Consider the following 21,548-nt stretch of genomic DNA (forward strand, 5'->3'; position numbering starts at 1 on the left):
CGAAAAGGAGCACGTCACACTCAAGATTCTTCTGCCAGCGTCTTTTATTGTTATAGCTCTTTTAGTTATTAGGATGAAAGATGAAGAACAAAGGACCCCAAAACCCAGAATGTTCTGACTATATACTTTCAAAGAGACATGATCTGTCCTCATTGGTTACAGACTGAGGTCTCATTTACATATCCACTGATAGTACTTTCAGCGGGAGATTTTGCGCCTTGCGCATGCGCACAGCTGTAGACACCAAGGCCAAGAAGAAGCAGGAACAGGAAGCCAGCGCCATCTTGTAATGGCGAGCGTATAGCTACTTCAGCAAACGCGACATGGCTCCTAACACTCTTGTGCTTTGATTTCATGTGCTGCAGTCTGCTGGTAAAATCCTAGAGAAATCTATACTAATATCTTTTCCAGGCAACCCTCTCTTGACACCAAGATGATACTTCGTGAACATTGAAATAAGTGAGACCTTTAGCAGGCACTATTATGTAGATAATGTTTCAAGCAGCATTTTTTCCCTTTTTATTGGGTATTTTATTTATTTACATTTCAGATGTTATCTCCTTTCCCCATTGCCCCCCCAGAAACACTTTTCCTTCTTTTATGAGAGTGTGCCCCCACCCACTCCCACCTCCCCACCCTTGAATTCCCCGACACTGGAGCATCCAGTCTTCACGGGACCAAAGACCTCCTCTCCCATCTATGCTGAACAAGACCTTACATGTTCAGATGGAGCCATGGGTCCCTTCCTGCATGCTCACAGTCTGGTGATTTAGATCCTGGGAGCACTAGTTGGTTGGTATTGTTACTCTCCCCAAGGAACTGCAAACCCCTTCAGCTCCTTCAGTCTTCTCTCTAAATCCTCCCTTGGGAACTCCTTCATCAGTTCAATGGCTAGCTGCAGCATCCACTTTTGTATATGTTAGGCTCTGGCAGACTTCTAAGAAGACAGCTATATCAGGTTCCTGTCAGCATGCACTTCCTGGCATCCACATCAGCATCTGCCTTTCATGACTGCACATGGGATGGGTACCCAGGTGGGACAGTCTCCAGACAGCCCCCCCCCTTCAGTTTCTGTCTCATACTTTGTCTCCATATTTGCTTCCTTGAGTATTTTGTTACTCCTTCTAAGAAGGACTGAAGCACCCATACTTTGGTCTTCCTTCTTCTTGAGCTTCATGTGGTCTGTGAGTTGTATCTTGGGTATTGTGAGCTTTGGGGCTAATATCCACATATCAGTGAGTGCGTACCACGTGTGTTCTTTTGTGATTGGGTTACCTCACTCAGGATGATATTTTCTAGTTTCATCCATTTGCGTAAGAATTTCTTGAATTCATTGTTTTTAATGAATAATAGCTGAGTAATGCTCCATTGTGTAAATGTACCACATTTTCTGTATCCACTCTTCTGTTGAAGGACATCTGGGTTCTATCTAGCTTCTGGCTATTATAAATAAGGCTACTATGAACATAGTGGAGCATAAGTCTTTGTTATATTGCTGGAGCATCTTTTGGGTATATGCAAAGGAGTGGTATAGCTGGGTCCTCAGGTAATACTATTTTGTGAGGAACCGCCAGACTGATTTCCAGAGTGGTTGTATGAGCTTGCAATCCCACCATCAATGGAGGAGTGTTCCTCTTTCTCCACATCCTCACCAGCATCTGCTATCACCTGAGTTTTTGATCTTAGCCATTCTGACTGGTGTGAGGTGGAATCTTAGGGTTGTCTTGATTTTCATTTCCCTGATGGCTAAGGATGTTGAACATTTCTTTAGGTGCTTCTTGGCCATTCGAGTTTTCTCAGTTGAAAATTCTTTGTTTTTGCTCTGTACCTCAATTTTAATAGGGTTATTTGATTGTCTGGAGTCTAATTTCTTGAGTTCTTTGTCTATATTGACTATTAGCCCTCTATCAAATGTAGGATTGGTAAAGATCTTTTCACAACTTGTTGGTTGGTGTTTTGTGCTATTGACAGTGTCCTTTGCCTTACAGAAGCTTTGCAATATTATGAGGTCTCATTTGTCAGTTCTTGATCTTAGAGCTTAAGCCATTGGTGGACATTCAGGAACTTTTCCTCTGTGCCCAAGTATGTGAGGATCCTCCCCACTTTCTCTTCTATTAATTTCAGTGTATCTGGTTTTATGTGGAGGTCCTTGAGCCACTTGGACTTGAGCTTTGTACAAAGAGATAAGAATGGATCGATTTGCATTCTTCTACATGTTGTCTTCCAACTGACCAGCACCATTTGTTGAAACTGCTGTCTTTTTTCCAATGAATGATTTTAGCTCCTTTGTCAAAGATAAAGTGACCATTGGTATGTAGGTTCATTTTGGGGTCTTCAATTCTATTCCATTGATCTTTTTGCATGTCTCTGTACGAATAACATGCAGTTTTTTAATTACTATTGCTCTGTAGGTCAGGGATGGTGATTCCCCTAGAAGTTCTTTTATTGTCAAGAATAGTTTTCCTGGGTTTTTTGTTATTCTAAATGAATTTGTAAACTGAACTTTTTTATCTCTATGAAGAATTGAGTTGGAATTTTGATGGGGATTGCATTGAATCTGTAGGTTGCTTTCGGCAAGATGGCCATCTTTACTATATTAATCCTGCCAATCTATGAGTATGGAAGATCTTTCCATCTCCTGAGATCTTCTTCAATTTCTTTCTTCAGAGACTTGAAGTTCTTGTCATACAAATCTTTCACTTACTTGGCTAGATTAACACCAAGGTGTTTATTTGTGACTATTGTGAAAGGTGTCATTTTCCTAATTTTTTTCTCACCCTGATTATCTTTTGATAGAGGAAGGCTACTGATTTGTTTGAATTAATTGTATATCCAGCCACTTTTCTGAAGTTGTTTATCAGGTTTAGGAGTTCTCTGGTGGAAGTTTTGGGGTCACTTAAATATATTATCATACCATCTGCAAATAGTGATATTTTTCCTTCTTTCTTTCCTGTTTATATTCCTTTGACTTTCTTTGTTGTTTAATTGCTCTGCCTAGGACTTCAAGTACTATATTGAATAGGTAGGGAGGGAGTGGGCAACCTTGTCTAGTCCCTGATCTTAGTGGGATTGCTTCAAGTTTCACTCTATTTGGTTTGATGCTGGCTACTGGTTTGATGTATATTGCTTTTACTATGTTTACATATGGGCCTTAAATTCTTTCCAGGACTTTTACCATGAAGGGGTGTTGAATTTTGTCAAATGCTTTCTCAGCATCTAGTGAGATGATCATGTGGCTTTTTTCTTTGAGTTTGTTTATATAGTGGATTACACTGATGAATTTCCTAATGTAGAACCATCCTCACATTCCTGAGATAAAGCCTACTTGATCATGATGGATGATTGTTTTGATGTGTTCTTGGTTTCAGTTTGCCAAAATTTTATTGATTATTTTTGCACCAATTTTCATAAGGGAGATTGGTCTGAAGATCACTTTCTTTGTTGTGTCTTTGTGTGGTTTATGTATGAGCATAATTGTGGATTCATAGAATGAATTGGGTAGTGTTCCTTCTGTTTCTATTTTGTGGAATAGTTTGAAGAGAATTGGTATTAGGACTTCCTTGAAGGTCTGATAGAATTCTGCACTAAAACCATCTTGTCCAGGGCTTTTTTTGGTAGGGAGATTTTTAATGACTGCTACTATTTCTGTATGGGTTATGGGACTGCTTAGATGTTTTATCTGCTCTGATTTAACTTTAGTACCTAATATCTGTCTAGAAAATTGTCCATTTCATCTAGATTTTCCAGTTTTGTTGAGTATAGGCGTTTGTGGTAGAATCTGATGATTTTTTTAATTTCCTCAGTTTCTGGTGTTATGTCTCCCTTTTCAGTTCTGATTTTATTAATTTGGATACTGTCTCTATGCCCTCTGGTTAGTCTGCCTAAGGGTTTTATCTATCTTGTTGATTTTCTCAAAGAATCAAAGTTCTTTTTGTTTCTACTTGGTTGATTTCAGCCCTGAGTTTGATTATTTCTTGCCATCTACTCCTCTTGGGTATATTTGCTTCTTTTTGTTCTAAAGCTTTCAGGTATGTTGTCAAGCTGCTAGTGTATGCTCTCTCCAGTTTCTTTTTGTAGGCACTTAGAACTATGAGTTTTCCTCATAGCACTGCCTTTATTGTGTCTCACAAGTCTTGGTGTGATGAGCCTTCATTTTCATTAAATTCTAAAAAGTCTTTAATTTATTTCTTTATTTCTTCCTTGACCAAAATATCATTGAGTAGAGTGTTGTTCAGTTTCCATCTGTATGTGGGCTTATCATTGATTTTATTATTATTGAAGACAAGCCTTAGTCCATGTTGATTGATAGGATGCAAGGGATTATTTCAATCTTTTTGTATCTGTTGAGACTTGTTTTGTGACCAGTTATATGACCTATTTTGGAGAAGGTACCAGGAGGTGCTGAGAAAAAGGTATATTCTTTTGTTTTAGGATGAAATGTTCTATAGATATCCGTTAAATCCATTTGTTTCATAACTTCTGTTAGTTTCACTGTGTCTCTGTTTAGTTTCTGTTTCCATGATCTGTCCATTTCTGAGACTAGGGTGTTGAAGTCCCCCACTATTATTATGTGAGGTGCAATGTGTGCTTTGAGTTTTAGCAAGATTTCTTTTATGAATGTGGGTGCCATTGCATTTGGTGCATAGATGTTCAGAATTGAGAGTTTATCTTGGTAGATTTTTCCTTTAATGAGTATGAAGGGTCCTTCCTTATCTTTTTGATAACTTTTGGTTGAAAGTCAATTTTATTTGATATTAGAATGGCTATTCCAGCTTGTTTCTTGGTACCATTTGCTTGGAGAATTGTTTTCCAGCCTTTCACTCTGAGGTAGTATCTGCCTTTATAACTGAGGTCCATTTCCTATATTTCCTATATTGGAGAATTGAGTCCATTGATATTAAGGAAAAGTGACTGTTGCTTCCTGTTATTTTTGTTATTAAAGGTGAAATTATATTTGTGTGGCTATATTCTTTTAGGTTTGTTGAAAGATTACTTTCTTGCTTTTTCTAAGTTGTATTTTCCCTCCTTGTGTTAAAGTTTTCCATCTATTATTCTTTGTGGGGCTAGATTAGTGGAAAGATATTGTGTAAATTTGGTTTTGTCATGGAATATCTTGGTTTATCTATCTATAGTGATTGAGAGTTTTGCTGGGTATAGTAGTCTGGGCTGGCATTTGTGTTCTCTTAGGGTCTGTATGATATCAGTCCAGGATCTTCTGGTTTTTATAGTCTCTGGTGAGAAGTCTGGTGTAATTCTTATAGGTCTGCCTTTATATTGTTACTTGAAGTTTTTCCCTTACTGCTTGTAATTATTCTTTCTTTGTTTTGTGCATTTGATGTTTTGATTGTTATGTGATGGGAGGAATTTCTTTTCTGGTCTAGTCTATTTCGAGTTCTGTAAGCTTCTTGTATGTTAATCCACATCTCTTTCTTTAGGTGAGGCAAGTTTTCTTCTATAATTTTGTTGAAGATATTTACTGGCCCTTTATTGTTGGGAATCTTTACTCTTATCTATACCTATTATCCTTAGGTTTGGTCTTCTCATTGTGTCCTGGATTTCCTGGATGTTTTGAATTAGGAGGTTTGTGCATTTTACATTTTTTTTGACAGTTGTGTCAATGTTTCCCATGGTATCTTCTGCACATGAGATTCTCTTTTCTATCTCTTGTATTCTTAGGTGATGCTTCCATCTATGATTCCTGAATTCTTTCCTAGGTTTCTATCTCCAGGGTAGTCTCTCATTATAATTTCTTTATCATATCTACTTCCATTTTTAGATCCTAGATGGTTTTGTTTAATTCCTTCACCTGTTTGGTTGTGTTTTCTTGTAATTCTTTAAGGGATTTTTGTGTTTCCTCTTTAAGGGCTTCTATCTGTTTACCTGTGTTCTCCTGTGTTTTCCTGTGTTTTTTTTAAGGGAGTTATATATGTCCTTCTTAAAGTCCTCTATCATTATCATGAGAAGCAATTTTAAATCTGAATCTTGCTTTTCTGGCATCACGGGATATCCAGGACTTGCTATGATAAGAGAACTGGGTTCTGATGATTTCAGGTAACCTTGGTTTCTGTTGCTTATGTTCTTGCGCTTGCCTTTTGCCATCTAGTTATCTCTAGTGCTACCTGCAGTCTCTGTCTCTGACTGGAGCCTGTCTTTCCAGTTATCTTGGTTGTGTCAGGACTGCTAGGAGTCCAGCTGTCTCTGTGATTGTGTGATCATGAGATCCTGCGAGAAAGAGCTCCTGGGACTCAGGTTGCCTCTGGGATCCTGAAATCCTATGATCCTGGTTGTGTTAGAGGCCCTGGGAGTCCAGCTTTCTCAACTGCTCTGGATCCTCTGCTGCTCTGATTACAGTGGCTCTTCCACTGCTCTTAGTACAGTAGGATGGGTCAGATCAGTGTGTCTTTACATGAGCAGACCAGCTAGGAGTCTGCCCCAGCAAAAAGGTGCTTTGAGCATCATCATCTCTTCATTTTCCTCCTTTTTTTCTATCAAAGAAAAGAAATAAAGGTAAATATTAGAATCTCAAAATAATGATTTTCAAATATTGGCTTTCAAAATGTTTTCACAAAAGGCTAAATTCAACATCATAGAGACATTTTACTTTGATAAATTTTGTTACAATAGAAGGTGAAGAACCTGCTACCTTTGACTCTTCCCAGCTGGGCAAAGACATAAGGTTCTAAATTGCCATAGCAGACATTCTCTGAATATTAGACTCAGTCCTTTCTAATAAATTTCATCTTTTAAAAATAAATAACACAATAAAAGTCTTATGGGTTTAATAAAACTTAAATAAATAATAAAACATAAATAAATAATAAAAAATAAAGGAATAACTAAGACTGAGAAATAAACTAATAGAGCTTTGTTTTATGTCAAAGATGTCAAACATGCTCATCATGGCAATGTAGTGTGAATTTCTTCTAACCATGCAACCAAAGAGGATTTGCTGTGTGTCTCTTATGTGTTAAAAACTTGAGTCCCAAGCAACTTATCATACAAATGTCCAACCACTGTCCCAGATGCAATGATTGATTTTGTCAACTTGCCAAAGTCTACACTCACCGGGGAGTCTCATGGGAGATTGCCTATACCATGCTTACCTGATGGGTTGCCAAAGGGATTGTCTTGATTGACTTAATTGAAGTGAGATGACTTAACCATTGCCCCAGTCCCAGGATTTGGGTCCTAGACTATTTAAGTTAGAAAGTGAGGGTGCAGCACAAGTAAACATACATGCATTTATACTCTTCTGTTCTGGACTGTGGACTGTGGATCTGGCCAACAGCCTCAAGTTTCTATATTGACTTTTCTGCAATGGTGGACTGTAACCTGGGGTTGTGAGTAAAGTAGAAACTTTCTCCCTGAAGTAAACAGGGCATTTTAGCACCACAACAGAAATGAAGCTAGGATACTGGATACACAGGAATGTGAACCTACATTCAAAACATACATAACTAAAGGCACAATGTAGCTGAAAATCCAAAGTAGAATCACAGTACTACTCTCTTGCATTATTTTAATATCATTCTACAGATACTCAAGGACCTGAGTCACAGTCAATCTTTTCTTATTGGAATAAATATTTTTCTATGGGTAAGAAAACAAAACTCAAAGTTTGCATTGTATATGACACAGTAGACAGCCATGACCTGTGCTCTTAATATGTTCTACGTTAAAATGACAGCCATTTTCCTGCTAGGTATTAATAGAACCCCCTTCCTGAAATATAGCACAAGACTTGCAGTTATTCAAAAAGACACTTCTCAGAAAGAGCTTCAAAGGCACCTTAAAAGCACCCACATTTTAATACATGTTCTCCATACTAGTAGACAGCAAGGTCCATAGGTACCCAGCATTGGTCCACTGAACACTCAGACTTTCTCTCCTTCTTTACAGAAAAACTAAGAAATTTTGGCAGGGAAAATTGTTACCTGCTACCCTCTGACAGCACAATAATTAGAATGACTCTAAGTGACCTTTCTACCCGATGTTTAATGCAGCATGGACCATTTCTGAGAAAGAGAGATGCACAGGCAAAGAGTTGTGCATTTCTATTTCCTGGATTCTGTAATGAGTCCTGCTATTCCAACAGAGTAACCTAACTGGCTGTCACACTGAACCTCTTCTCTTTAGACATTTTCTCCCTATATTTGTATTTGTGCCAGAAGCAGTAGGTATAATGTAGCTGAAGTGGAAATTTCCATTTATCTCGGTATATTTGATTGATATGCCAACTTGTTAGATGTATTCATTTTTACTCCTTAGACTGTAGCATTTAACATTGCTTTTAGTGTAAGTAGGATTTTTTTTTTTACTTGAGCACTTAGTATGTGCCTGATTGTATATACTCCTTTTGATGTGGACTATCTCATTCAATCCTTGAGAAGGAACCTATAAAATGCTTTCCCCATATTCCCATTTTTAGCTAAGAATATAAGGGCTGAGCTGAAAATGCTAACTAAATTGGTTCAGAGTTCCAGCTGAAGAGTCTGGAAGAATCTATAACAACCTCAAAACTTGAATTTTTAATAAGTCATTTCTTCCTCAAGTTAAAAATATCCAATTAGTTCATGCATTTACACAATAAATGCTAATGTGTATTTAATATACTTAATGAATATTATTATTTATGAATCTTCTATTAAGTATCTGGATTCTTTATATTTGTATGTGTATGAATATGCTTATGGTGTTGAAAATTGAACCCAAGGCCTTATAAATGAGAGGCTACCCCCTTGTTGGAATTGATATAACCAATCATATAACCCTGTTTTTAGAAGCTTCCCTCATTTCTTTTTATACTACCTGAGAAGTCTTCTAATTGGTGTTTTAAAGGTCCACCCACAGGAACCTACTTCTTCATGTCAGACACCATCCTGTAAAGGTTTCATAGCCCCAGCTGCTTCAGAACCAGCACTGAAAACATGAGCCTGCCAAGAACAGTTCAGGTTTGACCCATTAGGAGTAAGGACTGAGACCAAGAGACCAGAAGGAAGAGAGTCTTGTAGTGATCCATACCAGAGATAGAGGTGTCAAACATGAAAACATTGGGATGAGAGTGAATGAAAGTACTCAAAGCCTAGAGGTAATGTACAGAGAAAGCTGCCACGATGCCTTATGGATCAAACAAGGAAAAGAGGGAAAAGCCTAACAGTGCACCAACATGTGAAGCCTGAGCAAGCAGGAGTTGGAGTCCCCCACCCTTTGAAGAAATCCCAAGAACGAAGTGCATCATGAGGGAGCATGTCCACACTTTAGTTAGGACGAACAGAAATGACAGTCACTGATCCAGAGTCTGGCCATGAGTTGGATGATTTGTAGTCACAAGTGAAGACCTTGTGGGATGTGGCATCAAAACTATAAAGATATGGGGAGCTGGGGAAATGGCTTGATGACTAAGATTGCTTGCTGCTCTTCAGAGGAGCAGAGTTCAGTCCCTAGCACCCAATTACTAGTAATACCAGCTCTAGAAGATTCAACTCCTCATTTTGGCCCCTGTGTGCACTAGCATACATAGGACAAACACACATAAATAAAAATAGAAACAAAACTTTAAAATCATGATATAATTTTAAATATAATGATAAGTGAGTTTCACAGATAATGAGGAAGCAATCAGGCAAATGAAGTAATGGTTAAGGTCAGCAAGTTTCTTGGGTCCCATTGAGAGAAAACAATTTGGGCTTTATTACCAAGGGTAGAAACTTGGCAAGCCATGGAGAAGACTGTAAGAGGTGACCAAAGTACAGAGGGTTTGGGAATTGGGCTAAGAAAGCTGCAGTTCAATGTTAGACAGTTAATAGATATCCTACCATGTAAGACCGATAGAAAATTCCTGTACAGTGATTTTTTTTTTTTTTTTTTTTTTGCAGGTTAGAGTTAATCTTAATCTTCCTTTAGACTCATTTACATCATGGAGCTAACTAGGGATTGCTGAAACACCAAGTAACAAAAGCCAAGCAAATGAGTCCATTAAAGCCATGAAATATTGGGAGGTAGAAAATTTCAGCTAAAATTTGATTAATTCACTCCATTACAAAGGGACATTTACATACCAAATAATGTGCTACAATTAATGGTCTCATTAAAACCTTTACTCACAAATTAGATAAGGACTATGGGGAGGTTGGGGAGAGCTGGAGACAAGAGTAAGGAGAGACCATTTTTCAAGTCATATTTTTTTCTTCTTTCCTGATGTACAAATGTCAAACAGCAGTGAGAAAATGTATGTCCTCCTTACTGACCCCTGTTACATGTAAGGGCTAAGACCTTCTTTCCTGTGAACAACTAGGTCTTTCCCCAACATCTCATCCATGGGAGACTGGCTTATAAGGACTTGATTTTTTGTTTGTTTGTTTGGTTGGTTGGTTGGTTGATTAGTTAGTTGGTGGGTTGGTTGATTGGTTGGTTGGTTGTTTTGGATTTTTTCACACTTTACAAGGATGTAAAAGTAATATGTGCTTAGCATAAATCTTACTGAAAATTTGAATTTGGATCTTTTATCAAACAAGTGGCATGGGATAAAATAATCTTTTGTGATGCTGCTGGCCAGCAAACTGAGCTTTCTGCCAGCCAGTTGACCTTGGGTCAAACAATCAGGGTTCTCAATTCCTAATCTCATACAATTGGTTGTCTCAGATGTATTCACTGCATTTGGTATGTAGAATATTTTTAACTATTAAGTAGGACTAAAAGCCCATCCCAAGTTCAGGGGAAATTGTGGTGTCATTTCAATTATGTTAATACAAGATATCCGGGAGGCTAGAGAAATGGTTTAATGGGAAAAATACTTCACAAATGGTCCCTAGCACCTCAATGATGGTTGAAAATGGTATCTCACCTATAATTCCCATGCTCAGGTGGTGGATACATAAGTTTCTCCAGAGTAAGCTAGCTAGCTAGAACAGCCTTTACTGGAAAGCTCTGAATTCAAGTGAGACTCTGAAATGGAAAAGGTGAAGAGTAATCTAGGAAGATTCTTGATGTCAACCTCAGGTGAGTGTACACACACACACATATATATATATATATATATATATATATATATATATATATATATATGCACACACACATACACAATTGCTGGATACATCTCTAGGTATTCTTCAAGGTTGTTGAACATAGCCTTAGTGAACTTCTTTTCATTGCTGAGTACTACCCCATGGTATGGACATACCACAGTTTGTTTAGCCTTCTTTTCTCTGATGCTCATCTGAGTTGTGCCAAGTTTGGGATAAGTATAAAGACTCTATGAATATTCTGGTTTGGGTTTCTATACTACTATAGTCTTCATTTTTTGGAATAAATATCAAGCAGTTCAATTTCTGAGTAGAGTCTGAACAATATAAGATTTTTAAGGCTAGCTTTATCATTTCATATTCACAGCCATATATAAGCCACTTACTTTCTTTACCTCCTTGCTAGTACTTGATTTCTCATTGAGTCATTCTGATAAATGTATAGTTACGCTTGGCTTTTTCTATGGGTTAGTGATGTAAAACCAACATTCATGTGCTTATGAGACATGTGTATGCCTTCTTCTTGTCTTTTGCCCATTGTATCATCATCTTCATCATCATCATTATTTATCTTTGTGGTTTTTTTGGGGGGTGACCTGTTGGTTTGGTTTTTTTTTGTTTTACTGTTGAGTTTTGAAATTTCTTGGCATAAGTTCTTCATGGGCTTGTAGTTTACAAAGGTGATCTTCCAGACACTCCCCAATTTATCTCCTCACCCCTCCTGATCAGGTCTTTCACAGAACAGAAATCTTCAACTTTTAGAAAGCGCAGTTTATCGAGTCTTCCATCCAAGCACTGTGGTTTTGATACCATGATTGAAACTCCCTTGCCTTGTTATCCTCTGGGTGTTCTCCCATGTTTTACTCTAACATCACTGATATTTTATGTGCAACACTTAAGCCAGTAATTCATTGTGAATTTTTTGTATGAGGTATATTATGTAGGTTGGTAGATAATCTTCTGCCATCTAGTCCTTCCTTTCTTCCTTTTCTTTTCCTGTTTGCCTATAAATATACAACCGTTGTCATAGTTTTAGAAAAAGACAACCTCCATTGAATATTTTTGTTTATCATTACAATAATCATTATTTTAGCATCTTTCTAATTTTTATTACACATTATTTATGTATTTATTTTGTTATGAGGTGTGAGTTTATATGTCTATGTATGTGTGTATACATGAGAGAGACATTGTGTGTGTGTGTGTGTGTGTGTGTGTGTGTGTGTGTGTGTGTGTGCCTGTGTGCGCATGCATGCATGTACGTCAACCACAGCATATATGTGGAGGTCAAAGGACAGCTTAGGGAAGTCAATTGTCTAGCTTCACCATGTAGGTCATGTGGATTGAATGCCAGTCCTCAGGCATGGCAGTGTGAGCCTTAACTGGCTATGCCATTATGTCTGTCTTGTAAGTCCTATTATTTGAATTTCTTGAGATGGGGTTTCTCTGCAGACTAGAAGATAAAGATATGGGATATTTTGTTGAAAATTCAGAGAACTGAACAGAAACTAATCATTACTTCACGTTAGCTATTCCTCCTTCAAATTCTAAACTCCTCAATATGTCACTGAAACAAGCCTTTTTCTTTCACTTATCAACAGCCTAAAACATTGCCATCTCCTCCTTCTATATTACTAAAGTTAAAAGCATAAAAGGAGGCATCTAAGTAGATCTCACATAAGTATCCAGAAGTCCTTTAGGGAAAACAAGCTACCAAACAGATTTTCAGTGACAGCCCATCAGTTTCACAAAATTACCTTGCCCCTTTCAAACACTGCTCTCAGAAAAAGAAACTCTTCTTCCACCATCTACGCCTCTCCTCCCCACCCCTGTGAAGATGGCATAAACAGGAACCATTTGACAAAATGCACTGGCTGGACCTCATGTGTTTTCTGGATCTACCTTCTCACTGCCAAGATGAAAGAGAATTGACAGTCATTTCATCTTCGTGGATCAATCCCTGTCTCTGTCCTGACACTGTTTTAGAATACATCATAAGAAACCCAGTGGCCCCTGTTCATAATCTTTGAAGAAATTTAAACCCATGAGTATAAAAGATGTAAGGTGAATGAAAGAAGCCAAGGAAAACCAATGGGCTTTGGCTCAGACTCATTCACACCTCCTGAAAAAACTCCTCTCAGAATCTCAAGAGGCCAAGGTCATAAGTGAGGAAATATACAAAACACCAGAGTTTTGAAAGCTTTCCTCCCAGATGGCATAGTGTGTTTTAGCATATTCTCACACCACTTCACAGACAGGGAGAAAGGAGATACAAAATTATGAACCACATACAATCCAAAATGGCACTGGAAACTGAGAACTGACAAATTATTAGGGTGAAAAATGAAGTATTGGAAAGGAAGGGGTGACATACACATATAGAAGCCTTCTTAATGTCTTTGAATTCAAACTTCTGCTGTCCAAATGAAGGCTGGTGTTATAAAAATAAGTATTGGGGAGAAAGATGGAAGGGAGAATCATACACTAATTAGCACATTCTAAGAGTCTTTGATACTGAGAATTCCCCAATTTAGCAGAAGTTTGAAAGGGTCAAGCCCAGTTCCAGAGATTGTATCTAATTAACTCTACAGATTCTGAATCCACACCAGATAGATGATGCTGTAAAAGAGATAAGCCCACTTTCCACGACATTTACTTTTGGTTTTGTGCATCGCACAAAAAAAGCAGAGAAAGAACATTTGCAAAATTAAAACGAGTAAGCCCAGAACAACCTGGGAATAATATCTAATTCTTGAACTGGTCCAAACTGGAACTCCTAGGAGGTGGCTGAGCTATCTCACACAGTCAAATCAAAAATGCATGTGCCTTGCAATAAGCAGCCAAATCGTGCATCCTGCCTCCAGCAGATAAGCCTTCGAGGTTGTACAATGCTGTCTAGCAGGTAAAAGGAAAACCACTGACCCTGCTGAGCAACCTGCAATTTGGTTTGAACACGTAAATACCAGATGGATTGAAAGTGACAGACCTAATAAGCAACTTCCAGAATCTGCATGAACCTAATTGCTCAAAATCCTTAGTGCAGCTGCTTCTATTTGCTTTCTCAAATCCTTAAGCCAAACAACCTAGATCAGAGCGTCTCAGCATGTTCTTGAGCCACCAAAGCCATCGTAAAGGGACTGTCAGGTTTATCTGAACCAAGGCTCCAATTAGGAATTATTAAGGAAACCTTCCAATATTCTGTAGCAGGGAGTAATGTCAATTCAGAATATTGAAGGCATCTGTGCCTCGTAGTTTACATTCTCAATAATTTTCTCAGTAAGGTTTCTTAAAAAACACATACACACAAGTGTGCTCATGCACACACCTGCGCACACACACACACACACACACAAACATTTGTGTGTGTGTGTGTGTGTGTGTGTGTGTGTGTGTGTGTTGATGAAATAATAATGATTAAATGTCCTGAATCCCAAGGTGGCCATATGGATGGGAAACCTAGATCTTACTTTTACTATGAAACATGTATTTATTCAGAATAAGCCACCATACACAAGGATTTGAGGATCTGTTTAATTTGATATTCTACTGGTTTTTTTTTTTTTTCTGTATGCTTGATTTCTCTTTCACAAATAATGTCACGTATTAGAAGAATCAGGAGGTGGCTGTAATGAGATGGAAGGCACTGGATGATGTTCTTTCTTCTTGAGTAAACTGTCCTCATTCTGTCATGCCTCCTTGTGACATTTGCAATAGAATGTTTGCGTGTCCCCCAAACAGATGTGGAAATCCTAAGATTCCAATCTCTAGAGTGATGCTTTTTTTAGGAGGAGGAGCTTTGGGAAGATGATTAGCTCAAGAGAGTAAAATCCTGATGAGTGGATTTTTTTGGTCTTATAAAGAAATCCTGGACAGTTCATCTATCCCTTTATGGAGAGAGGATATAGTGAGAAAACAGCCATCTAAAGCTGGGAATCAGATCCTTCCTCAGAGTCTGCCGGCATTAGTCCAGGCCACCCAGACTTCAGAGCTCTGGGGTTAAGTGTCCCTTGTGCATAAAGCATCCATCCTATTGTAATTTGGTTGTAGGAGTCCATGTGGATTCTGATAATGTTATACTGCAGATAACTTGTAGGCTGTTCTAGAGAGAACTTTCTCTTTAGCAAAAAGCCAGAGACTCAATTGCCATTCTTTGTCATGGGGACTTTTGCTGTTAGCCACATCTTACAAATCTGTGAGTGAAGATTTGTTAAAATCTTGGAAGCCTAGCCCTAGAACAGATTTTAAAAAATTAATAAAAACCCAAACAGCTCCAGTGTGGCTTTAGGATTCCTCAGTCAGTCAAAGAATTAAGGTATATCAGAACATCTTTAGGAATCTTTTCATTGCTATGTTCCCTTAGCAAAACAGTAGTATGTGATTTTCCCCTAAGCCCATGGCCTATCTAGACTCTGGCTCTTGGTGATCTGAGCAGGGTCAGGCATGGGTTCTCTCACAGAGTGCATTAGCACACCCATCACTACACAATGATTTTATTCATATGAAAACCTGGAATTTGCAGAAAAATGACTGGAACTGAAGATCATTAGGTTAAGTAACATAAACCAGACTGAGAAAGACAAATGTCACTTGTTACTCTCATGTGTAGAATCGACGTGTCTCCTCTCTCGTTCTCACACACACAGAGACAGGTCTCTGTATGTATCTGTGTCTGTCTCTCTGTGTCTGTGTCTGTGTCTGTGTCTGTGTCTGTGTCTGTGTCTGTGTCTGTGTCTGTGTCTGTGTCTGTCTCTGTCTCTGTCTCTCTCTCTCTGTCTCTCTCTCTGTCTCTCTCTCTCTCTCTGTGTGTGTGTGTGTGTGTGTGTGTGTGTGTGTGTGTGTGTATGTGGTGTGAAATGAGAGTTGGTAACAGGAACTGGGGGGATAAATCGACACCTTCTCCACTGACTTTTTTTTACCTTGCTAAGGAGCTCATCTCCTCCTAGGTGATATTTCATTAAATGTGTTCCTGTATTCATTCACTCATCTATCAAATGTGTAATGACACTGCCAGTATATCAGGATGTGTTCTTGTCGCTGGAGCTATAAGTAGTACACAAAATGAACTGAAACTTCCACTACTCTCATGAGGTATTCATATTAACAGCACACACACATATGATAACGAATGGTCTGATGGTGCCAAGTGTCGAAGAAAAGAAAACAGAGAAGGAATGGTGGGGGAGAGGAGGCAGAGGTGAGGCCCACCACCATAGAGTAAGTCCAAACAGAAGCTGTCTGAGCAGAAATATAAATGAAAGAGGAAAGAGGCCAAGAAAGGAGTCAGAGTAAGGATCCTGAGGATGGAAGGAAGGACACGTGCAAAGGACATGAATGGAGAAGAACCTGGGTGTTCTGAGAAGAGAACAACCAGTCAATGTAAATACTGGGTAAGCAGGGAGATGAGCTGCAAGGAATAGTGAAAGCAGAATGCAGAGACACTGCAGGCCTGCTGAGAATCTGTGTTAGGGTCTTTATCACACAGGAAGTAATATAAGAGCCAGGAACTAGAGACTTGTGTGCTCTGCTTCACTTTAACATATATATATATATATATATATATATATATATATATATATATATACATATACATATACATATATATATACATATATATATATATATGTATATATACATATATACATATATATATGTGTGTGTGTATCTTTTGCATATTCCATATAGCTATAAATATAGATGATATATAGATATAGGTGACATATAGGGATATGGATATATAGATATAGATTAGATAGGAATAGAGATAGAGATGAGATAGAGACAGAGACAGAGACAAAGACAAAGACAGAGATAGATAGAGATTCCTCTGTGGTTTGTAGAATAAACCACAAGAAAGAAAAGGTCCAAAAAAGGAAAGAACAGGCAGTGAGGAAAAATTCAACATTTAAAGGGGGAGTCTTCTGCTGAGGGACGGAATGTCTAGCTAATATCACCACTACCTCTGCAGCTGACCCCCAATATCTTTGTCCGGCCCCTACTGAGCCTAAATGCAGGTTCTGACATGCAACGTCAAATAGGCTACTTCACTCTGTCTGGGCCTTGGGTTCCCTATCTGTAAAACATAGATGATACTAATATACCCTCTGAAGCTTGTGAGAAAGTATAAGTCAACCATTTGGCACAATTGGCAGCACACAGTAGGATCCATGTAGAGACTTGTTACTCTCATTGCTGCTTTTATAGAGAGTCATAATTTGCACTTACAGATCCGACTTATCTAGTGCATGAAAATACTGTAACATGCAGAGCTGTATTACTGTCTTCCTCCTGAAGAATCAGTATGAGACCATGAACTTCAGCCTTTAGTAAGTGTTGAAATGAGTCATAGTTTGATGTCTCAATCAGTATATTCATGCAGGACCTTGGAAACCAGAAAAAAAATACTCTCATTTTCCTTTTAAGAAATAAATGAATGGGTCTGGAGAGATAACTCAATGGTTAAGCTCATTGGCTGCTGCTCTTTCAGAGACCCTGAGTTCAAGTCCTAGCATTCACATGGTAGTTCATAACCACTACAAGACTTGAGGCCCCATGGGATCTGATGTCCTCTTCTTGTGTGTAAATGTAACGCCCATATACATAAAATATATAAACAAAATTTTATTGAAATAAATAAATAAGATTAGGAACTGACCAGTACCTTAATCCAGAGTATAAATAGAACAAGGATCTTAAGAATTCCCTGTGATCAAAAGCTGTTCACCTCACTTTTTGTCTAAAGATGAACCCTGTAAATATTTGTGTTGCTGATGACATCTAAGGAAACAAATTGGAATATGTAACACCAAATATCAGCAGTTCTGTATCTTAACAATACAAAAATTTGTTACCCATGCTAACCACCACTGCACATTTAGCAGAAGACTTTATCTATTCAAAGATCCCCAGTCTGGATACTTCAGGAACTCCTAATATGGTCTGTCTGTCTGTCTGTCTGACTGACTGTTTCTCCCATTTGGGGTGTTCCTCCCCTCCTATTCAACACAGTTATCTCTCCACTTCCTTTTCTGAGATCCCTTTGGCATTAGAAGATTGAAAGTTCATCACTTAGTCTTAGCTGGTGGTCATATCAGCACTCTGGCCAGCATCCCATGAGATGGTTTTAAGCTGCTCTATTATGAAAGCTTACTGTTGCCTGAACTGAGAGCCTTCATTTCAGTGATTCCTCTAACATCATTAAGAACTGTATGCCAGGATTTGTTTTCTGGGTATGGTTGAATCCCTTTACTGCTCCTGTATTGTTCTGAGTTACATGCAATAAGTAATAACCAGTGTCATGGAAAATTCAAGCTAAGCACTCTTACTGGATCAAATTCTTCTATCGCTGAATAAGACCTTGTGCTGTTGGTTTAGAAGTTACTTTTGGTTTGGTATGGTCTGGTTTGAGTTGTTTCCTCTTAAATCTGCTCACAAGCTAAAGGCCATGTGATAGGTAATATAATAATTAACAACCAAAGGATGTTATAGATCAGCCTTCCAACAGATCCCACGGGTTGGATTTGATGAAAGAATAGCATTTTTTTCCTTGACATGGCAACTTTACTGGATTGAAAGGGTTCCTTTTCTTCTTTTCTTTCTTTCTTTCTTTCTTTTACTTTCTTCTCTTGTATGTGCACATATGTATACATGTTCATGTCTGTGCTCTGTTCATGCATACTTGTATGTGTATGTACATGTGGAGCCAAAGATCAATTTTTAGAGTCTTTTGAAACTGATCCTCACCTCATTGTTTGAGACAGGGTCTCTCACTAAACCTAAAGATGGATCATTCTAACAGACTAGCTGCTCAGCAAGCCTCAGCAATCCTCCTATTTCTAATTCCCCAGCACTGACAATATAGGTGCACAGCTCTTTCACAAGGATGCTGGGGACCAAAGTCAGGTCGTTCGTACAGGCATCCCTCTTCATTACTAGGCTACCTCTCCATCCTCCCTTCTTTTGCATTCTATTTCAAATCTTTTAAAAGAGTCTATCAATTCATAAAAGCAACTACTTTATTTTATTTTAAAAATGTCTTCTTTGCCTAGTTTAAATTATGAGAAAAAATGAAAAATAAAGGCAATAAAGGGATGTTGTTGTATCATGTAGCTTCAAGGTGCCTTTAGGAAAGCAGTGTATATAAAATAGAAGTACACATACAGGAAAGAACACCTATGATGCTAAGTAGTCTATGTAACCATCATCAGGGGTTGACTTGGGGATAAATCATTATTTAAATTACGAACTTTCTGAATCCACTTGGCCATAGCCCCCACCACATTCTATATTGACTGCAAAAAGAGAACAAAAGTAATGTATGTGAGCAAAGTCTCGATTCCATCTCTTGCCAGAGGCTCTTCCATCAGCCATTGCCTGTGCAAATGCCCCAGAGCTATCCACTCTTGATGGATTGCTGATGGATTCATTCATATTCTTTGTCAAGCACGCAGAATTCCTGAGGGCTTTGGAAGATATCCTGGGATCCTCAGGGAACATATGCAAAAATAAAGTTTTACATTTTATATGTTTTAGAATGAGATAGGTAACTCAGCTCAGAGTGATGGAAATGGGGATGTTTCCAGAAAGAACTGACCCTGGAGAGTAGCTAGTTATCATCCATAATCTATCTATTCATAGAACTTATCCTCAGAATGGGCAGGTCCACAGCTGATCTCTTGATGGCTGATAACCCACTGGGCCAAGTATCTTTTCTTGTGTGTGTGTTGATGCATTGTGTGTGTATGTGTGTCCCATGTCACATTGGTACATGAACACACCTGAGGCCAGATGTAAAAACGCAAGCATCATCCACATTTTGTTTTGGTTTGGATGCAGGATTTCTCACTGGGATTGGAATTCACTAACCAGCCCCAGAAATCTGACTGCCCTCATACCAAGGGCCAGGGTTATAAGCATTTGCATCCGTACTAGGCCTCTATTTTGTTTGGGGGACTTTTGGGGGGAATGAGGGTCTGGGAATCAAACTAACTTTCTCCTACTTACAAAGCAAGCACTTTAATGACTTATCTCTCTCCCCAGACCTAAGTATTCCTTTCTATGTAAACAGTAGCTATTGAGGAACTTCTCCAGCTCTGCATAACCAAAGAGAACCAGAAGATGCAGAAACAAAGCAGACATGACCCTTGCTCACAAGACGTGCAGGAAGTAGGCAGCTCAAGTAGAACAGTGATCAAGGTTTTTGGAAAGTTTGTGTTCAAGAAAGCCTAGGTAAAGTGATGTGCCTCGAGCCTCATGGCTGAGAGGGGATCAGTCAGGCACATTTCTGAAACCCACTGGCCAGACATTCCAGAAGAATTGATGAGCTCTATGTTTGCTGAGGGTCTCTGTCTCAGAAACTAAACATGGAAGGTGGATGACATCTAAGAAAGACAACTACTGGCTTCCACATGACATGTCTGTGTATGGATACCTGCCCACACATGTGCATAGACACCCTCACTAACAACTACATATACTACACATAACAGCAACACACATTGAAACACCAATGCAAAATGCTGGAGGGAGGCTGTGATTCACCACTGAGGAGAGTCTTATATGGTTGGAAATGGTAGGGAAGAAGGGCATTGGTAACATGTTTCCCAGTTCCTTCTTCAAAGAAACCAATTAGAGTTAGCTAAATCTGTCAATTAAGCCCCAAACCGTGGAACACAGAGCATGGGTGCCAAGTCCTGAATTGCTATGAGGTCACTATGTGTTGTGATTCAAATTGTTGCTCCCAATCAATCTTCCCCTCAATTTCCTCATCAGCAAAATCGGGATAACCTCTGTGTGACTTGCAAAGCACAGCTAATTAACATTTATGACAAATGAGGAATTACATAACAGGTTATGTAAATGCATAAGAGCAGCCAGAACCAAGCTGCTTTGCCTGTAGCATTTGACTTGAAAAGAGATCTGAAGTAGACAAAAGAAATAAGAGGAACCAAATATGGTACAAAAAATAAATTTTTTAAAAAATCAATCAATCAATAAGCAAAAAGGAAAACGCTGTTAAGGACAGGGGTCCTGGCCAAATGAACTCCTCTCTCCCCCAGGACTGTATATAGGTGATAAACTCTACAATGACATAGAATTATATTTTATAAGCATCATGCCAAACTCTCATAGTTGAGTCTGGATATGCAATGCATCCATTACCTGAGAGGACTCATGAAATCAGGCAGTTATAATAAGTATGAAATCCATAGTAATCCTCTGCCGAGGTCATGCCCTTATTGTCTTCATTCTGTGCCTAAAGGTCATTCATTTAAACCCTGAATATCTTTCACCATAATTTTTAAAGGGTCATACATAATAGTTGAGTACTTTTATTTAATAATTAGGAAAAGCAAATGTGAGTCAATCTGGTACTAAAAAAAAAATCAAATGACCTTGAGGAAGTAAAAAGGATGACTTGAATTCAAGGAATTCTTTTGAGCTTCCTGTCCTACTGTGCCTCGCTAATACTCTGTTATTATCACTGTTCACTTCACTCTAAGAAGGAGGGGAGATGTTGCTCAGAGAGGA

The 21,548-nt window shown here is 38.5% G+C and overlaps 1 protein-coding gene across 1 annotated transcript in view; it reads left to right on the forward strand.

Moving 5' to 3' along the window:
* Positions 1-21,548, forward strand: part of Celf2 (CUGBP Elav-like family member 2) — an 810,622-nt gene that overhangs the window by 28,427 nt on the left and 760,647 nt on the right. The gene's annotated exons all lie outside the window — the stretch shown is intronic.

This window comes from Arvicanthis niloticus, chromosome 8 (genome assembly GCF_011762505.2).
Source record: "Arvicanthis niloticus isolate mArvNil1 chromosome 8, mArvNil1.pat.X, whole genome shotgun sequence".
In the NCBI taxonomy this organism is placed as follows: Eukaryota; Metazoa; Chordata; class Mammalia; order Rodentia; family Muridae; genus Arvicanthis; species Arvicanthis niloticus.